This window comes from Mus musculus, chromosome 14 (assembly GCF_000001635.26).
Source record: "Mus musculus strain C57BL/6J chromosome 14, GRCm38.p6 C57BL/6J".
Classification (NCBI taxonomy): Eukaryota; Metazoa; Chordata; class Mammalia; order Rodentia; family Muridae; genus Mus; species Mus musculus.
The window spans coordinates 63,721,732-63,734,719 of NC_000080.6; the positions used below are offsets into that span (position 1 = coordinate 63,721,732).

At 48.3% G+C, this 12,988-nt stretch overlaps 1 protein-coding gene and 1 non-coding gene across 3 annotated transcripts in view; both read left to right on the forward strand.

Moving 5' to 3' along the window:
- Xkr6 (X-linked Kx blood group related 6) overlaps positions 1–12,988 on the forward strand; it is a 239,177-nt gene that overhangs the window by 115,202 nt on the left and 110,987 nt on the right. The window lies entirely within an intron of this gene.
- Positions 5,458–5,536, forward strand: Mir598 (microRNA 598). Its single transcript, NR_030611.1, has one exon. It is a non-coding gene; the product is annotated as a microRNA 598 (primary transcript).

Sequence of the window (12,988 nt, forward strand, 5' to 3'; positions counted from 1 at the left end):
CAGTATGCGGCCGCTCCCCCTCCCCAGTCATTACCTTCTTTAGTTAGAAAATGGCTTGTCCTCTTTCTCAAATGCTTGATGAGAGCGGATTACTATTGTGGCCTGTTTGGAAGGCAGGGCCGCTAAGAGAAGAGAAGGTGCCTTTTTCACCAAACTGGATTCACTTTCACTGAATTGGGCCGGTTACCTCAGGGATGAGTTGTTTTAAAGGGAGGCAAAGCTGGTGTCCTGTCCCTGGAATACCCATCTGTGGTGCTTCTGTTTCCTATCATGAACTAAAGCAGCACCAGGCCCTTGCAGACACCAGTGGTCCTGGACTCCTCTCCCCAGGTATATCTCTTTCCTCATGAATAGCTTGGCCTCAGATAGTCCATCATAACAGCAGAATGTGAGATACCTTTGCTCTCAATACTGAAGTGCATATTAAGAGACATTAACATGGGATTTTGCCAATCTTGAATTTCTTCAAAATGATGCAGGGATGCTGATGGAACAGGGGATGTGGAAAAATTTCCGCAGGGTTGGGCAAGATCTGGACTTCCTCACTGAGTCATACCCTAACCAACCTGTTTTTTGTTTTTTTTTTGTTGTTGTTGTTTTGTTTTAAAGATTTATATATTTTATGTATGTGAGTACACTGTCACTATCTTCAGACACACCAGAAGAGGGCATCAGATCTCATTACAGATGGTTGTGAGCCACCACGTAGTTGCTGGGATTTGAACTCAGGACCTCTGGAAGAGCAGATGGTGCTCTTAACCACTGAGCCATCATCTCTCCAACGCCCCCTCCAACCTGTTTTTTTAAGAACCATAGTTAAGACATAGGTAAGGCAGACTCTCTGTTGCCAGAGACATGATACAGAATATGACCAGCCAGGAAGGGACAGAACTCAGCCTCACAGGCCACGGGATCAAGACTTTCATGATGGAATCTCTCCAGCTCAATATTGCTACTGCCTGGCTGCTATTGGACATGGGGTACGGGTGAGTGAGAGGGTCGTGTGGTCCCTCTCTGGTTGTAGAGAGTGGACAAAGAGTGCAGTGTGGCCAGCAAGAGGACAAACTCTGAGAGGTCAACTAGGACAGTGGACACCTCTGAGCTTAGTGTTCCCCTCTGTGAAGTCAGGTTCTTCAGCATCACCCGAAGCCTGTAAGGGGTGAGCATCATCCCACCTGTGGGTCCCTAGGGTTGTGTTGTTAGAGCCTGTTGTCCTTCATTTGCTGCAATTATGGCTAAAGTTTTTAAAGCTTCAAGAAGTGTATTCTTTGACAACCTTATGCACATATAAATACATAATGTACCTTGATCATATCCTGCCTTATCCTTTCTTCCTCCTGTAGGACACATTCTTTCTAAGAAGGCCCTCTCCTACCATGTGTGTGTGTGTGCATGTGTGTGTGCATATGTGTGTGCATGTGTGTGTGCATATGTGTGTGTATGTGTGCATGTGTGTGTGTGTCCACGTGCATGCATGTGTGCATACGTGTGCGAGTCCTTCTGTATTTACTTAGGCTGCATGCATGAGCATAGATGGGGAATTCTGCTGGAGCACAGGCAGTTTACCAATGGCTGCAGTCCCTCTCCTTCCTCCTCCAGCAGCCATCAACTGCATATGGCTGTTTAGGGAGGAGTGGAGCCTCATGCCCTCCCTCCCCATCCAGGCTGGGATGTTGACAGGCCCAGTTTTGGGTAGGAGGCCACAGCTGCTGTGAGTTCACAGGTGCAATGGTCTCATCGTGTCCAGAAGACAGAGGTCCATGGCACTTTCCTCTGGCCCCCAGCTCTTACAGTCTTTCTGCCCACTCTTGCAATGTTCCCTGAGCCTTTCACGGTTGATAGAGCTGACTCTAAGGCTGATCATTCAGTCACCTCTTCTCTCACTGGGTCCAGTTTTGAGATTGCATTCACTGTTGTCCTCTTCAGAAAGAACCTTTTTGAGGACAGCACTAAACTATGGGTGTAAACGTGAGTATTTAAATTTATTTTTATTTTCAATCATATATGTATCTGTCTGTGTATGTGTACAGTGCCTACAGAAGCCGGAAGAGGGCACTGGAGTTACTGAGTTCTGAGCCACCTTGTGAGTGCTGGGAATTGAACTTGATCCTCTCTGCAAGAACAGTCAAGTGCTTTTAACTGTAAACCAGCTCTCCATCCCCACAACCTGAATATCTAGAAAGCAGTTTGACACCATGACTGTTTAGCAAACCGATGTGATGAATGTTTTTGGTGGTAAAATAAACCTCAAATTAGTTATTTTAGCCATTTTCAAGTGTACAGTTCAATGTCATCAAGTCTCTGCTATCATCAGAACTTATTCACTTTTCAGATCTGAAGCTGGACATATGACATCTGAGTTTAACTGTACCAGGACTCACAGTAATTTTTCAAAAGGAAAATTAGGTAGGTATGATGACACACACCTTTAATCCTCAAACTTGGGAGGTAGAGGCAGGCAAGTCTCTGTGAGTTCAAGGCCAGCCTTGGCTACACAGTAAGTTTCATAGACAGACTTTGAAATTCCCTTGCTCCCTCAGCACACAAATAATGAATACAAAATGTATTGAAATGGAAGATTAGTCATGATGCATTTTAAATTTTGTTCTATATTTTTCCTTAGACTGTATAAAATCATTCCTAGTGTAGACTCCCTACTCTGCCACAGGATGCCCTGAGTCATGCATCCATGACTTAGCACTGGACAGCCAAAGCCTGTACTGAAGGCTCCTCAGAGTCCTCTGCACCCTCCACCCCCAGCAATGGACAAAAATTGTGTGTTTAAGGTATACAGCAGGATGTTTGGATATAAACATACATTGTGAGCTGATTACCATAATCAAGCTAATTAGCATACCCATCACCTCAAAGGCTTAATTTTTTCCCCCTTCATGAGAACATTTAAAGATATGTCTTAATGGGTCTAGGGAGATGGCCCAGTCAGCTTGAGACTAAGGGCCAAATTCATATCCCCAGCACCCACAGCTGGGTGTGGTCGTGTGTGCCTGTAACCCGAGTGCTGGAAAAGTGAGCACAGGTATGGCACTAACTGGCAGCCTGCCTAACAGAATTGGTGAGCTTCAGGTTCAATAAGAGACCTAGTCTCAAAAACTAAAGTGGAGAGCTTTTGAGGAAGAGACCAGACATTGACTTCTGGCCTCTGCACACATGTACATGCATCACACACACACACACACACACACACACACCTCTTAGCAAATTCCAAACCTACACTCCATTTGTTAATTGGAATCATCTTGCTGTACCTCAAATCTCCAGAACTCACCCTTCCTGTCTCAATAGAACTTTGTGCCTTCTGACCAATGTCTCTGCTACCCACCTCCCAGCCCCTTGGTAACCACTGTAGCCCCACATATGTCCACGATGCGGTGATGTTTGTCTTTCCAGCTCTGTTGTTTTCTACTGAACATGATACTGGTTGAGTCTTGTGATCTCTTTTCTCTAAAATGAGAAGGTTGGCCTGAGATAGCTGCTTCCCACCATTTTTAAAACAGAAGTGGATTGCTGAGATGGCTCAGTAGGCACACCTGACAACGGATTTCAATCTTCAGGACCCATGTGAAAGGAGAGAACCTACTCCCAACAGTTGTCCTTTGATCTCTCTCTCTCTCTCTCTCTCTCTCTCTCTCTCTCTCTCTGTCTCTCTCTCTCTCTCTCTCTCTCTCTCTCTCTCTCACACACACACACACACACACACACACACACACACACACACACATCAAATGTAAATGTGATAAAAACCCCAATCAATAAACACAGAAGTATCTTTTTGAAGTGAAATTCCACACAGGATCCCCACACAGAACTAGCATCAGGCTTCTTACAAAGGACCCTCTGAGCCGAAACCTAGAATGTCCGCTACCAAGTTGCTAAGCAAGAAAAATGGACCCACCCGAGGGCATGCGCTGGGAATCATGGGTTCTAGCAAACGGTTTGCTTGGTTTCCTGTCCTGACAGGTGATCACGTCTTTTTTCATGCCCAGAACATAAGGTTTGGAAGGCGCTGGCCATCGCAGGTGCACAGTTGTCAGGGACAGTTCTCTGAGCTGTGATCGAGCTGTGGCAGGTGGCTCCTCCCCCTTGGGTGAAGACTGATCTGGATGCTGGGCTGGGCAGTCACACTTGCTGCTGTGTGAGTGGGGTCTCTGAAGAGCAGATCTAGGCGACACTAACCTGCCGGGTGTCAGATTCCGACAGAAGCAAGTCCATGCCTGCTTGTCCTGAGTGGAGCCTGCTCATGGCATGCTCCATTCTGACCTTTGACCTCACAAAAGATACTACACAGCCTCCACCACCACTGGTGGCCCCTGATGTCCGCTAAGGTGTCAAAATTATGTACTCAGCTTTTAGGGTGAAACCATGGATTGAAAACTTAGCAGTATCAACCTAGTGGAATTTATCTCAAACTTCCGTAGAATCTCTTCCAAAGGATCTCTTTCCCATAAACCCTGGGAGAAATATTCCTCAGGTTTGGTATCTATCTGATTTAATGTGGTAAAATTTCAAAATTCAGTGTACTGTCTCCCGGAGGATTTGTGGAAAGGCACGTGCCTGGGTCCCACCCACGGAGGTGTGGACTTAGGCTGAGGTAGGGGAGAGCTGAGAGTTTTGCTTTTGACAAGCTTCCAGAAGTTCTGGCGGCAAGATTCAGGTTCAGCTTTTTGAAGACTTCTTCACCAGAGCTTTCTTGGGGTCCTCCTTGCTTTAAACACATATGACTTCGGGTTCCCTCGGCTCTACCGTCCTCTCTTCTAAGCTATGACAGACCAGCCTCCAGACACTTAGATTGCTCTCAGCTTGGAAATGCTCTTCTCTCCCTCTGCCGGGCAAGAAGGTCTTCTCAGGTCTGGTTTCTCACCTGCATTTAGTTAGATGTAGTCTGGCTGAGCCCTGTTTTTGCCTGTATGGAGCTGTGGCATTGAAGGGGAACTGTTTACATCCTGTCCTCAGTTTCCTGTCCGCATTCTCAAGTCACACATGTAACTTCTACCATACCCACAAAGATGATGGATTTAAAACTGACATGCAAAACGATCCACCCACTGCCTGTTGTGTGTAGCATGTAAGGAGAGATCACCGTTTGTGACCTCCCTGTGACCTCCCAGGGTTGGACCCATCCCTACGGGAGGCCTGTGACAGTGAGTGTCTGTGAAATCCATCAGGGCATTTTAGGAGAGGCTTCAAGGTCTTCTGGGTTCTGGAAGGCTTGATTCAGACTAGATCTGGCACTCTGGACTACAGGTCTCACCCCAGCCCACCCAAGAACCTTCTCCATATTTATGGGGGTTCACTGAGCCCCATGCTCACTCCATTTACATCCTGGTCCCTTTGGGCCCTGTTTTCCCTGGAGCCACCCTTTGCATTTTGCTCTCGGGCTCTGCATGGCTGCGGAGGGTGCCAAGCTGATGCACCACAAGAGGAGAGCTCCATGATGCTGCTGATGCTGGCGGTGATGCCGATGGTGCGAGCTGAAAATGGGCTGCTACGTCATCGTCGTCATCGTTATCATCATCATCAGCACAGCCATCAGATCGCTGGCACCCGTGCTGGGTTGGCTGTTTGTCATAACTAGTCCGTTGAACTTATGACAGCCTCTTGAGGTAAGTATCATCGTGCCCATTTTCCAAATGAGGAAAAACTGAGGCTCGGAGAGACTCTGTCATTGCTGTGTGCTAGCTTTCCCTTACCATAAAAATACCCAAGGCAAGCTGCTGCTGAAGAAAGGGGGTATATTTAGCTCACCATTGTGGAGGCTAACAGTCCAGAGAACACGCTACAGGCTCTGGTCAGATCACATGGCTATTGGCAAGAGTGATATGATCACATTGCCAAACAGGATCTCAGAAGGCTGCGGGAGGGGCTGGCCTCAAGCTCCATCACAGTCTTCTTGTGGGAATTAATGAAGGTCTACAAAGAAACATCTTCATTTCTCTTGAGACTGCACTCGCAATTGACCTGAGGGCTTTTGTTAAGCCCATCCCCTTAAAGGCTCCCACGCACCCTTGCAAAGTGCCACCCTAGAAACCTAGATCCCAACTCAAAAGCCTCTGGGACGGGGGAACATCTTAGAGTGGCCCTAAGATCCCCCAATACTGTCTGTATATGAAACAGAGCCTTTGAGGGTACCAATTAGGAGGTGCCACCACCTTCACCTACCACATGTGACCTCTCATGTGTGACCAAGTGATGCCTGTCAATTCAAAGAGTCACTGTTGCTGGGTAATAGCATTGGAGTAGATGGTCTGGCAGAATAAAGAGAGATACTGTGCTTGTTGGGTTGGCATCGTGACCAGAGAAGCCTAGCCATGGTGGATATCAAACTCCCCATTTCTGCCCAGCTCCTCTGTACTGAGGGAGGCAGGGGAAGTGGAGAGAAGTTTGCGACTGCCCCACTATGGATGTGATGGTCATATGTACTAGTACTTTTAGGGTTTAAACCTGGGGACAAAGTTGTCATTATTTTCATCCAGTTATAGGCTGTTGTCTAGCTCTGCTTTCTAAGATCCACACCATTCCTTTTCTGGGAAGCACCCCCCCAATGCACGCGCACACACACACACACACACACACACACACACACACTTTCTGCCTTGTGCCCTCCTTGTGCCGTTGTCTCTGTCCTCTTACTGTGTGGCCAAGCCATGCTAATTCTAGCTTAGGTCTGTCCTCTTGGGTCTTTGAGATTTTCTTTGACTTTAGGTTTCCCATCCATGCAGCATTTCCCCCTCAGCCCCACTCCACCCTCTCCTCCCTTCCCCTCCCCTAGCACTAACCCATTCCCACGAGTTCATTCAGTCCACCTGAGAGGTGTGTTCTCTCTATGAGCACAAGCAGTGCCTGTGTCTAGGTTTATTCTGGTCCTCGCCTGTGCTCTGCATCCTGTTGTTGGCTCTTGCCTTGTGTCTGCTGGCTGAAGGACACAGGGCTGAAGTGATGAGCCACTGTCCTTGGAACTGGACGTTCTGGTTCTAGTCTTGGCTCTGCCATCCCACATGGGCCAGCTTGCTCCTCTGCAGCCCTCAGACTCCTCGTTTGTATAATAAGGCAATGAGCACTGGAGAAGCTCTGTCTCTAGTACTCATCAGAACCACCGGGAGCTCGTTAAAATGTGTGATCCTGGGCCTCGTTTAGAGTAATCAACCAGAAAGTCCAAGGTAGGCCTGGGCGTCTGCATAATTTACACACATCCAGGAGGTTGGTTGATGTAGGATGTTGTCAAACTATCCTTTGAGTAACTTGTGTCTAGGGTACTTTGAGAGGTAGGAAGAGCTGAGAAGGGGGGAAAGGGCTATAGAGTGGTGCCTACAGTGATTGGGGGAGGAGTCATCCTTACCATCACCAACACAATCCTCTTTATTCTCATCAAAACCATCAGTCATATCATAGTCACCATCAGCACCAGCACCGCCATCTTTATCTTCATGACCACCATCACCATAATTACCATCCTCTTCATCACCATCCTTTTATGGTCATTTTAATCACTAGAGCAATCAGCAGGACTATGGTCATCATCATCTATATCACGTCATGGTCATCACCACCATGATTGTTGCTCATCGTCATCCATCACCTGTATCACTATCATGCCCATCATCATCCCCTCGTCTGTTATCCTCTCCATCACCTCATGATGGGCACCAACATCAATGCTTCAACATGGCTTCAACATTACAACAGTTGACATCACCACAGTTACCATCACCGTCTCCCGCCATCACCATCGTCTCCTTGATCATCAATGCCATCTCTCCCATCAGCAAGGACACCACTGCTCAGCGCCCACCATAGATCACTTGTGTTCCTGTCTTTATGGTCATTGCCTCCTTCGGTCTCCTCAGGGGGCTTGTGAGCTGACATCTAAGGGAGGCTGGGTGCAGTGACTCACCCCTGTACTCCCAGAACTTGGAAAAACAGGGCAGGAGGAACGCTGGGATGTAACGGGCAGTTTGGACCACGTTCTAACTTCAAGCCAGTCTAGGATAGAGTGAGACCCTGCCTCAAAAAGAAAAAGTTCTAAGGGACGTTCTAGCCCTTGAGGCTTGGGCTCCAGTCTGCAGTGCCTCCCACTGCCGAGCCATCTGTTGCAGGAGTGACCGAGTCTTTGGGAGGGGACACACGAGGCACTGCCTTGCGTCTTCACACTCCAAAGTCTTTACACCAGGTCGGCTTCCTGCCAAGCCCTGCTTTGAATTCAATCCAGGACATATTTCTTTTCTATGTTCATAAAACAAAGATTTTATTTTTTCCTACTCTCTAAACCTCTTTCTGCCCACTCAAAGATCCTATGAAAACAGCCCTGGTAGCAGGGCCTCAGGCCGATCTGCACCCTTGTGCTTGGTACACAGGCTCTGCTTTTCACACCACAAACGGCTCTGCTCAGGGGGCAGGGCGGGGGGGGGGGATATGTTTTCTCTCTGTGAAACTGCCATTTTTAGGCAACTCGTAGAAGGCAAGAGAGACGACTTCACTCTTCCTTCCCCTGGAAAACCCCACCAAGATGTTGTTTTCCTTTGCTTTCTCTGGAGGGGAGATATTTTTTGACAGCTTTCGTCACCAATCTGGCTCTCGGCCCCACGTCTAGTGCCAGCTTGTAAAGGGAGCAAAAAGAAAGCTTAGATGAGCAAAGACAAGAGTCTCCCAGAGGGGGCACAGAACCCTGGAACTCAGCAGTCATACGTGCCCAGCCGCCCACCCCACAGGGACCACTGTCCTTACTGACAGCCCTGAATTGGGACACACACTGACTTTGTAAAGTCGTGGCAGCATAGGGACTGGCCACTTACTGAGGTCCCTAGATTGTGCTCTTAAAATCACATTCTTAGGGACTTCCATGACATAGAATGGAGAGGGGTAATGTGTTTGGCGGCTGCAAAACCCCAAACAGATATCTGCCTTGGTACTGTCCAGCCCATCACTGGAAGGAGGAGCTGCGTGGAGCTTGCATCATGCTGAAGAGGATATTACTGGGGAAATGTGGGCAAAGTTCTGGTTCCCAGGCGGGGTTCATGTAGCCAGAGAAGCTTGAAACAGGCAGAGACAGAGGCAATGCTTGAGCTGACGAATGAGTTTCCTCCTAAGGATTGCAGGGCTCATTTGAGACTACTGAAGTCCTCTGTCCACACTTGTCTCTCCCCACACAGGACCAGTGCACCCCCTTCTGTGGCTGGAAAGAGAGAGCCCTTTAGATCCTGGCAGCAGCTTCTGATGTGCCCAACTTTTGCTTCCCTGGGCTTGTTTCTGAGATCCTCACAGCCTTGGCATTCCATTTGCCTGGCCTTAGCTCCTACACTGCTGCTTGGCACTGTGGGTCCCGTGGCCCAGAGAGCCAGGAAAAGGTCACCGCTTTGCCACTCCACACTCTATACATCCTGCCTGCTTCAGACCTTCCTGCTTATCTTCCTCCTATACTTTCAGAGTCCCTCTGATCTGGGCCAACAGAGGGTTGTCTAATGGGATGCCCAGCAAGAATGCAACTGGACCATTAGACCACATGGTCAGATGGGTAGATCTTCAAAGATCCCAGGCAGTTCTTTCTTTTATCTCTCTTGGTGGTTTTGCTATCAGTACCAGAGTCTAGCTGGCTTGTCTTGGGCCAGGTGTTTTTATGATGAGGGACAGGACTCAGAGAGGGGCTTCTTATTGGGAACACTCAGGAGCACTCAGTAGCAGTCAGTGGTCAGGCAGAGCCACCTCATACGAGGCCATGGGGATGCACCCCTTCAAAATCAGAAGAGAAGTCAGAGAAAGAGGCCACTGCAAGCTGAAAAGAGCTCTCAAGTGTCCTCATGCCCCCCATGCCACTGTGCCGTTAACTCATGGTCCTAATTCTCTGAGCTCCAGGTCCCACATTTTTAAAACAGCAACAAGGTCACCTCTCAGCCTTTTGGCCAAGATCAAGCATACAATGACAATCAGACTGCCCACTTCATTTATACTAATGCGATCATGAGAACACATATGTAGGAAATGACAGTGGGCAGGGTGCCCTGCTGTGGGTCTAAGGGCTTTTACTCAGCTGCTCCCCATTTGAGGGCTTTTGAGTAAATGCATGAGACTGGGAAGATCTCACTACTCCTCAGACCTAGGACACTGGTGAGCAAGGTTCCAGACAGAACCTGGTCCTGTTATGCGGCCATGGTCCCTCACCAAGCGCTCCTTGATGTTATCTAATATTGGGATGTAGAGGGCACATCTTGTGGGGGTTATTGTGCCCCTGGAAAACTGACCAGAGAAACAAGGCTGCAACAGAGGCAGGGACAGTTCACTAGTGAAAGGTATACGGCAAAGGGAAGAAACCAGCCAGAGCAGGCGAGAGTAAGTTGCACATGTGGAACTGCTCATACAGAGGTGGGAGCTCCTGTGTTCAATGCTGTGAGCTTTCCGGCTCATTTGTATAGCATGGTTTTCCATGCATGGTCTGTTATGTGTAGTTCTACATATGATATCACGTGTCAGGTATCTCATTGCATCTTAGATCTCCACTTGTGAGTGTGCCGTTTAGTACTACAGTGACCCTCAGGTTACTCTAGAGCTGTGGTTCTCAATCTGTGGGTCATGACCCCTTTGGAGTTGACCAACCTCTTCACAGGGGTTGCATATCAGATATTTACAGTTCATAACAGTAGCAAAATTAGAATTATGAAGTAGCAATGAAATAACTTCATGGTGTGTGTTGGGGGGGTCACCACAGCATGAGGAACTGTATTAAAGGGTCTTAGTGCTAGGAAGGGTGAGAACCACTGCTCTAGAGTGTCTGCAACTGTACCACTTAGGGCCCAAAGGCCTGGTAGGTTTCCACACCTCTTTGCCATCTTGATTTTTATATTGTTAATTTTGTAAAGCTTTCAAACCACCTTCGTGATTGCCCTGTCTCTGTCTCTCTGTCTCTCTTTCTCTCTCTCTCTCCTCTTCTCCTACCTCATCCCCATCACCCCAGGAATATCCATGCATTTGGTAGAGTTGCATTCTCCTGGGGGTACCCTAAAGATACTGTATACTCTTACTGTACACTCTTTAAGGTGAAGGTACTATACACCAAGGGTGGCCTCTTCTGGTAAGAGATGGTGTTGGTTTACAGAAGACATCAGCTACCAGGCTAGTGGCTTTGGACAGAAGCACTGGAGGCTCTGGGAAGTCTGGAAGGACTGACAGGTTCTATGGCTGGACTTGGGGACCGTTCTGGGAAGTCTATTGCCACTCGTATGGAAAGAGAAGAGGAGGCTGAGTGTTCTTTAGGTCAGGGGACAGACAGTTGAGCTACTTAGAGGTGAAAATGATTCCAACTTGGACTGATGAAACAGAAAGCGGGAGAAGAGTCTGTGCAGTATGAGAGGGGCATGCGTAGGCTGAAGCCCAGTGTTCTGTAGACTGGTCCTATAGTGGAGAGGAGATGCCCATCGTGTACACTGGCATGCTGGATTGTTGCAGTGCTTGGATCAGGAAAGAAAGCCTGGCAGCATGGAGGTCACATGGACTGTCATAGTTCTCTTGTGGGTGGAAAGTAGCCAGAACCAGGATTGCTGACAGCCGCAGAGGAAAGGCTAACCCGGGAGGAAGTCTGAAGGGAACATTGAGACAGGGACATTTGAGTATGAGAAGAGTTGGAGTCCCAGGTTCCTGACAGTGGAAGGCCTAGGATCTGAAGAATAACAGGCATTCAGTTAACTAGTGAGTGCAGAGACAAGACCTCTAAGGGGGTAAGTGCTGACAGCATCCAGAGAGACCAGAGAAGATATGGTCTTTGCACGAGGCCATGGGTTTGCTATGGGGTTTCAAGGTCCTTATCTTAAAGGAAAAATTGGATTGAGTAGGTGACCTGGCCCAGAAGGGAAAGTGTAGAAAGGATGATGGAAGATTGATGGGGGTTCTTGGGGATAGCACACATGAGAGAAAGGACAGGATCGTCCCCCAGGGCTGGGCTGGGCCAACTTCACAGGGCTCTTCTAGTTGCAGGGCAGGGATGATACAGAGAGAGAGAGAGAGAGAGAGAGAGAGAGAGAGAGAGAGAGAGAGAGAGAGAGAGAGAGTCTTTTTTTGTTCTTTGTGCAGCTCACAGTTGAAGGAAGTGAGGAGACTTGTGCCCAGAGGCAGCTCAGAGGTCATCCACAGTGGGAACCAGTGCTATCTCTGCTCATCACAAGGAATGTGACCTAGGGCCAGCCACTCCATGCTAACCTCTTTGTCCACACGTCCATTGGGATGGTGGTGCAGAGTAGGGGAACAACACATGAGAGACCTTTGTCCAGTTCTTGTCATGTTTGTTAAGAGATGGGTTAGCTGTAACTGTTACCAAGGAGACAGGTACACATCCTGAGTGCTAAACGCTATGGGCAGGACTCCTGTGATATCTGGCTGGCTCAGCACAGAGATGGGGCATTTATTTATACACAACAGTGACATGGCAGTGAGCTTGTCCAGGACACTGTGGCAAGTTCTGTCTCCACTCTCCAAGGGGGATAACAACACCTCAGAGCTTCACCCGTCACTCATCCAGGTCACCCACTACCTGACATATATCAGTACCATTAGATCAAGGACTGTATTTCACACACCATAATACATACTCAGGAATTCAAACTCTTGAGCTCACAATCTTGCAATCACCGGCCCACGGCAGCGAGGGAGGGAATTGGACTTTTGTTTCACACGTGATTTGTGTTCACCTCACTTCTCACGCTCACCAAGGCTGGCATGCATTAGATGGAGTGTGTGAATTCTCCCCCCAAAGCCTCTTGGGAGGACGCATTTGCCCCTAGTCACATCTTTACCTTGCCACCTCTCCCCACAATCCAGATGTCTAGCTCCCGGCTGCCCTTGGTGGGTCTTCAATCATGTTTTTCTGAGTAGACTCTATCAACCAAAGTCACCAGCTCCTAGTGAAAAGACAACAGTGGGCAGAACAGGCTCTGAAGCCAGACTCTGGAAAAAAATGTGTTGAAAGGCAGAAAGGACATCAAAGGTAACC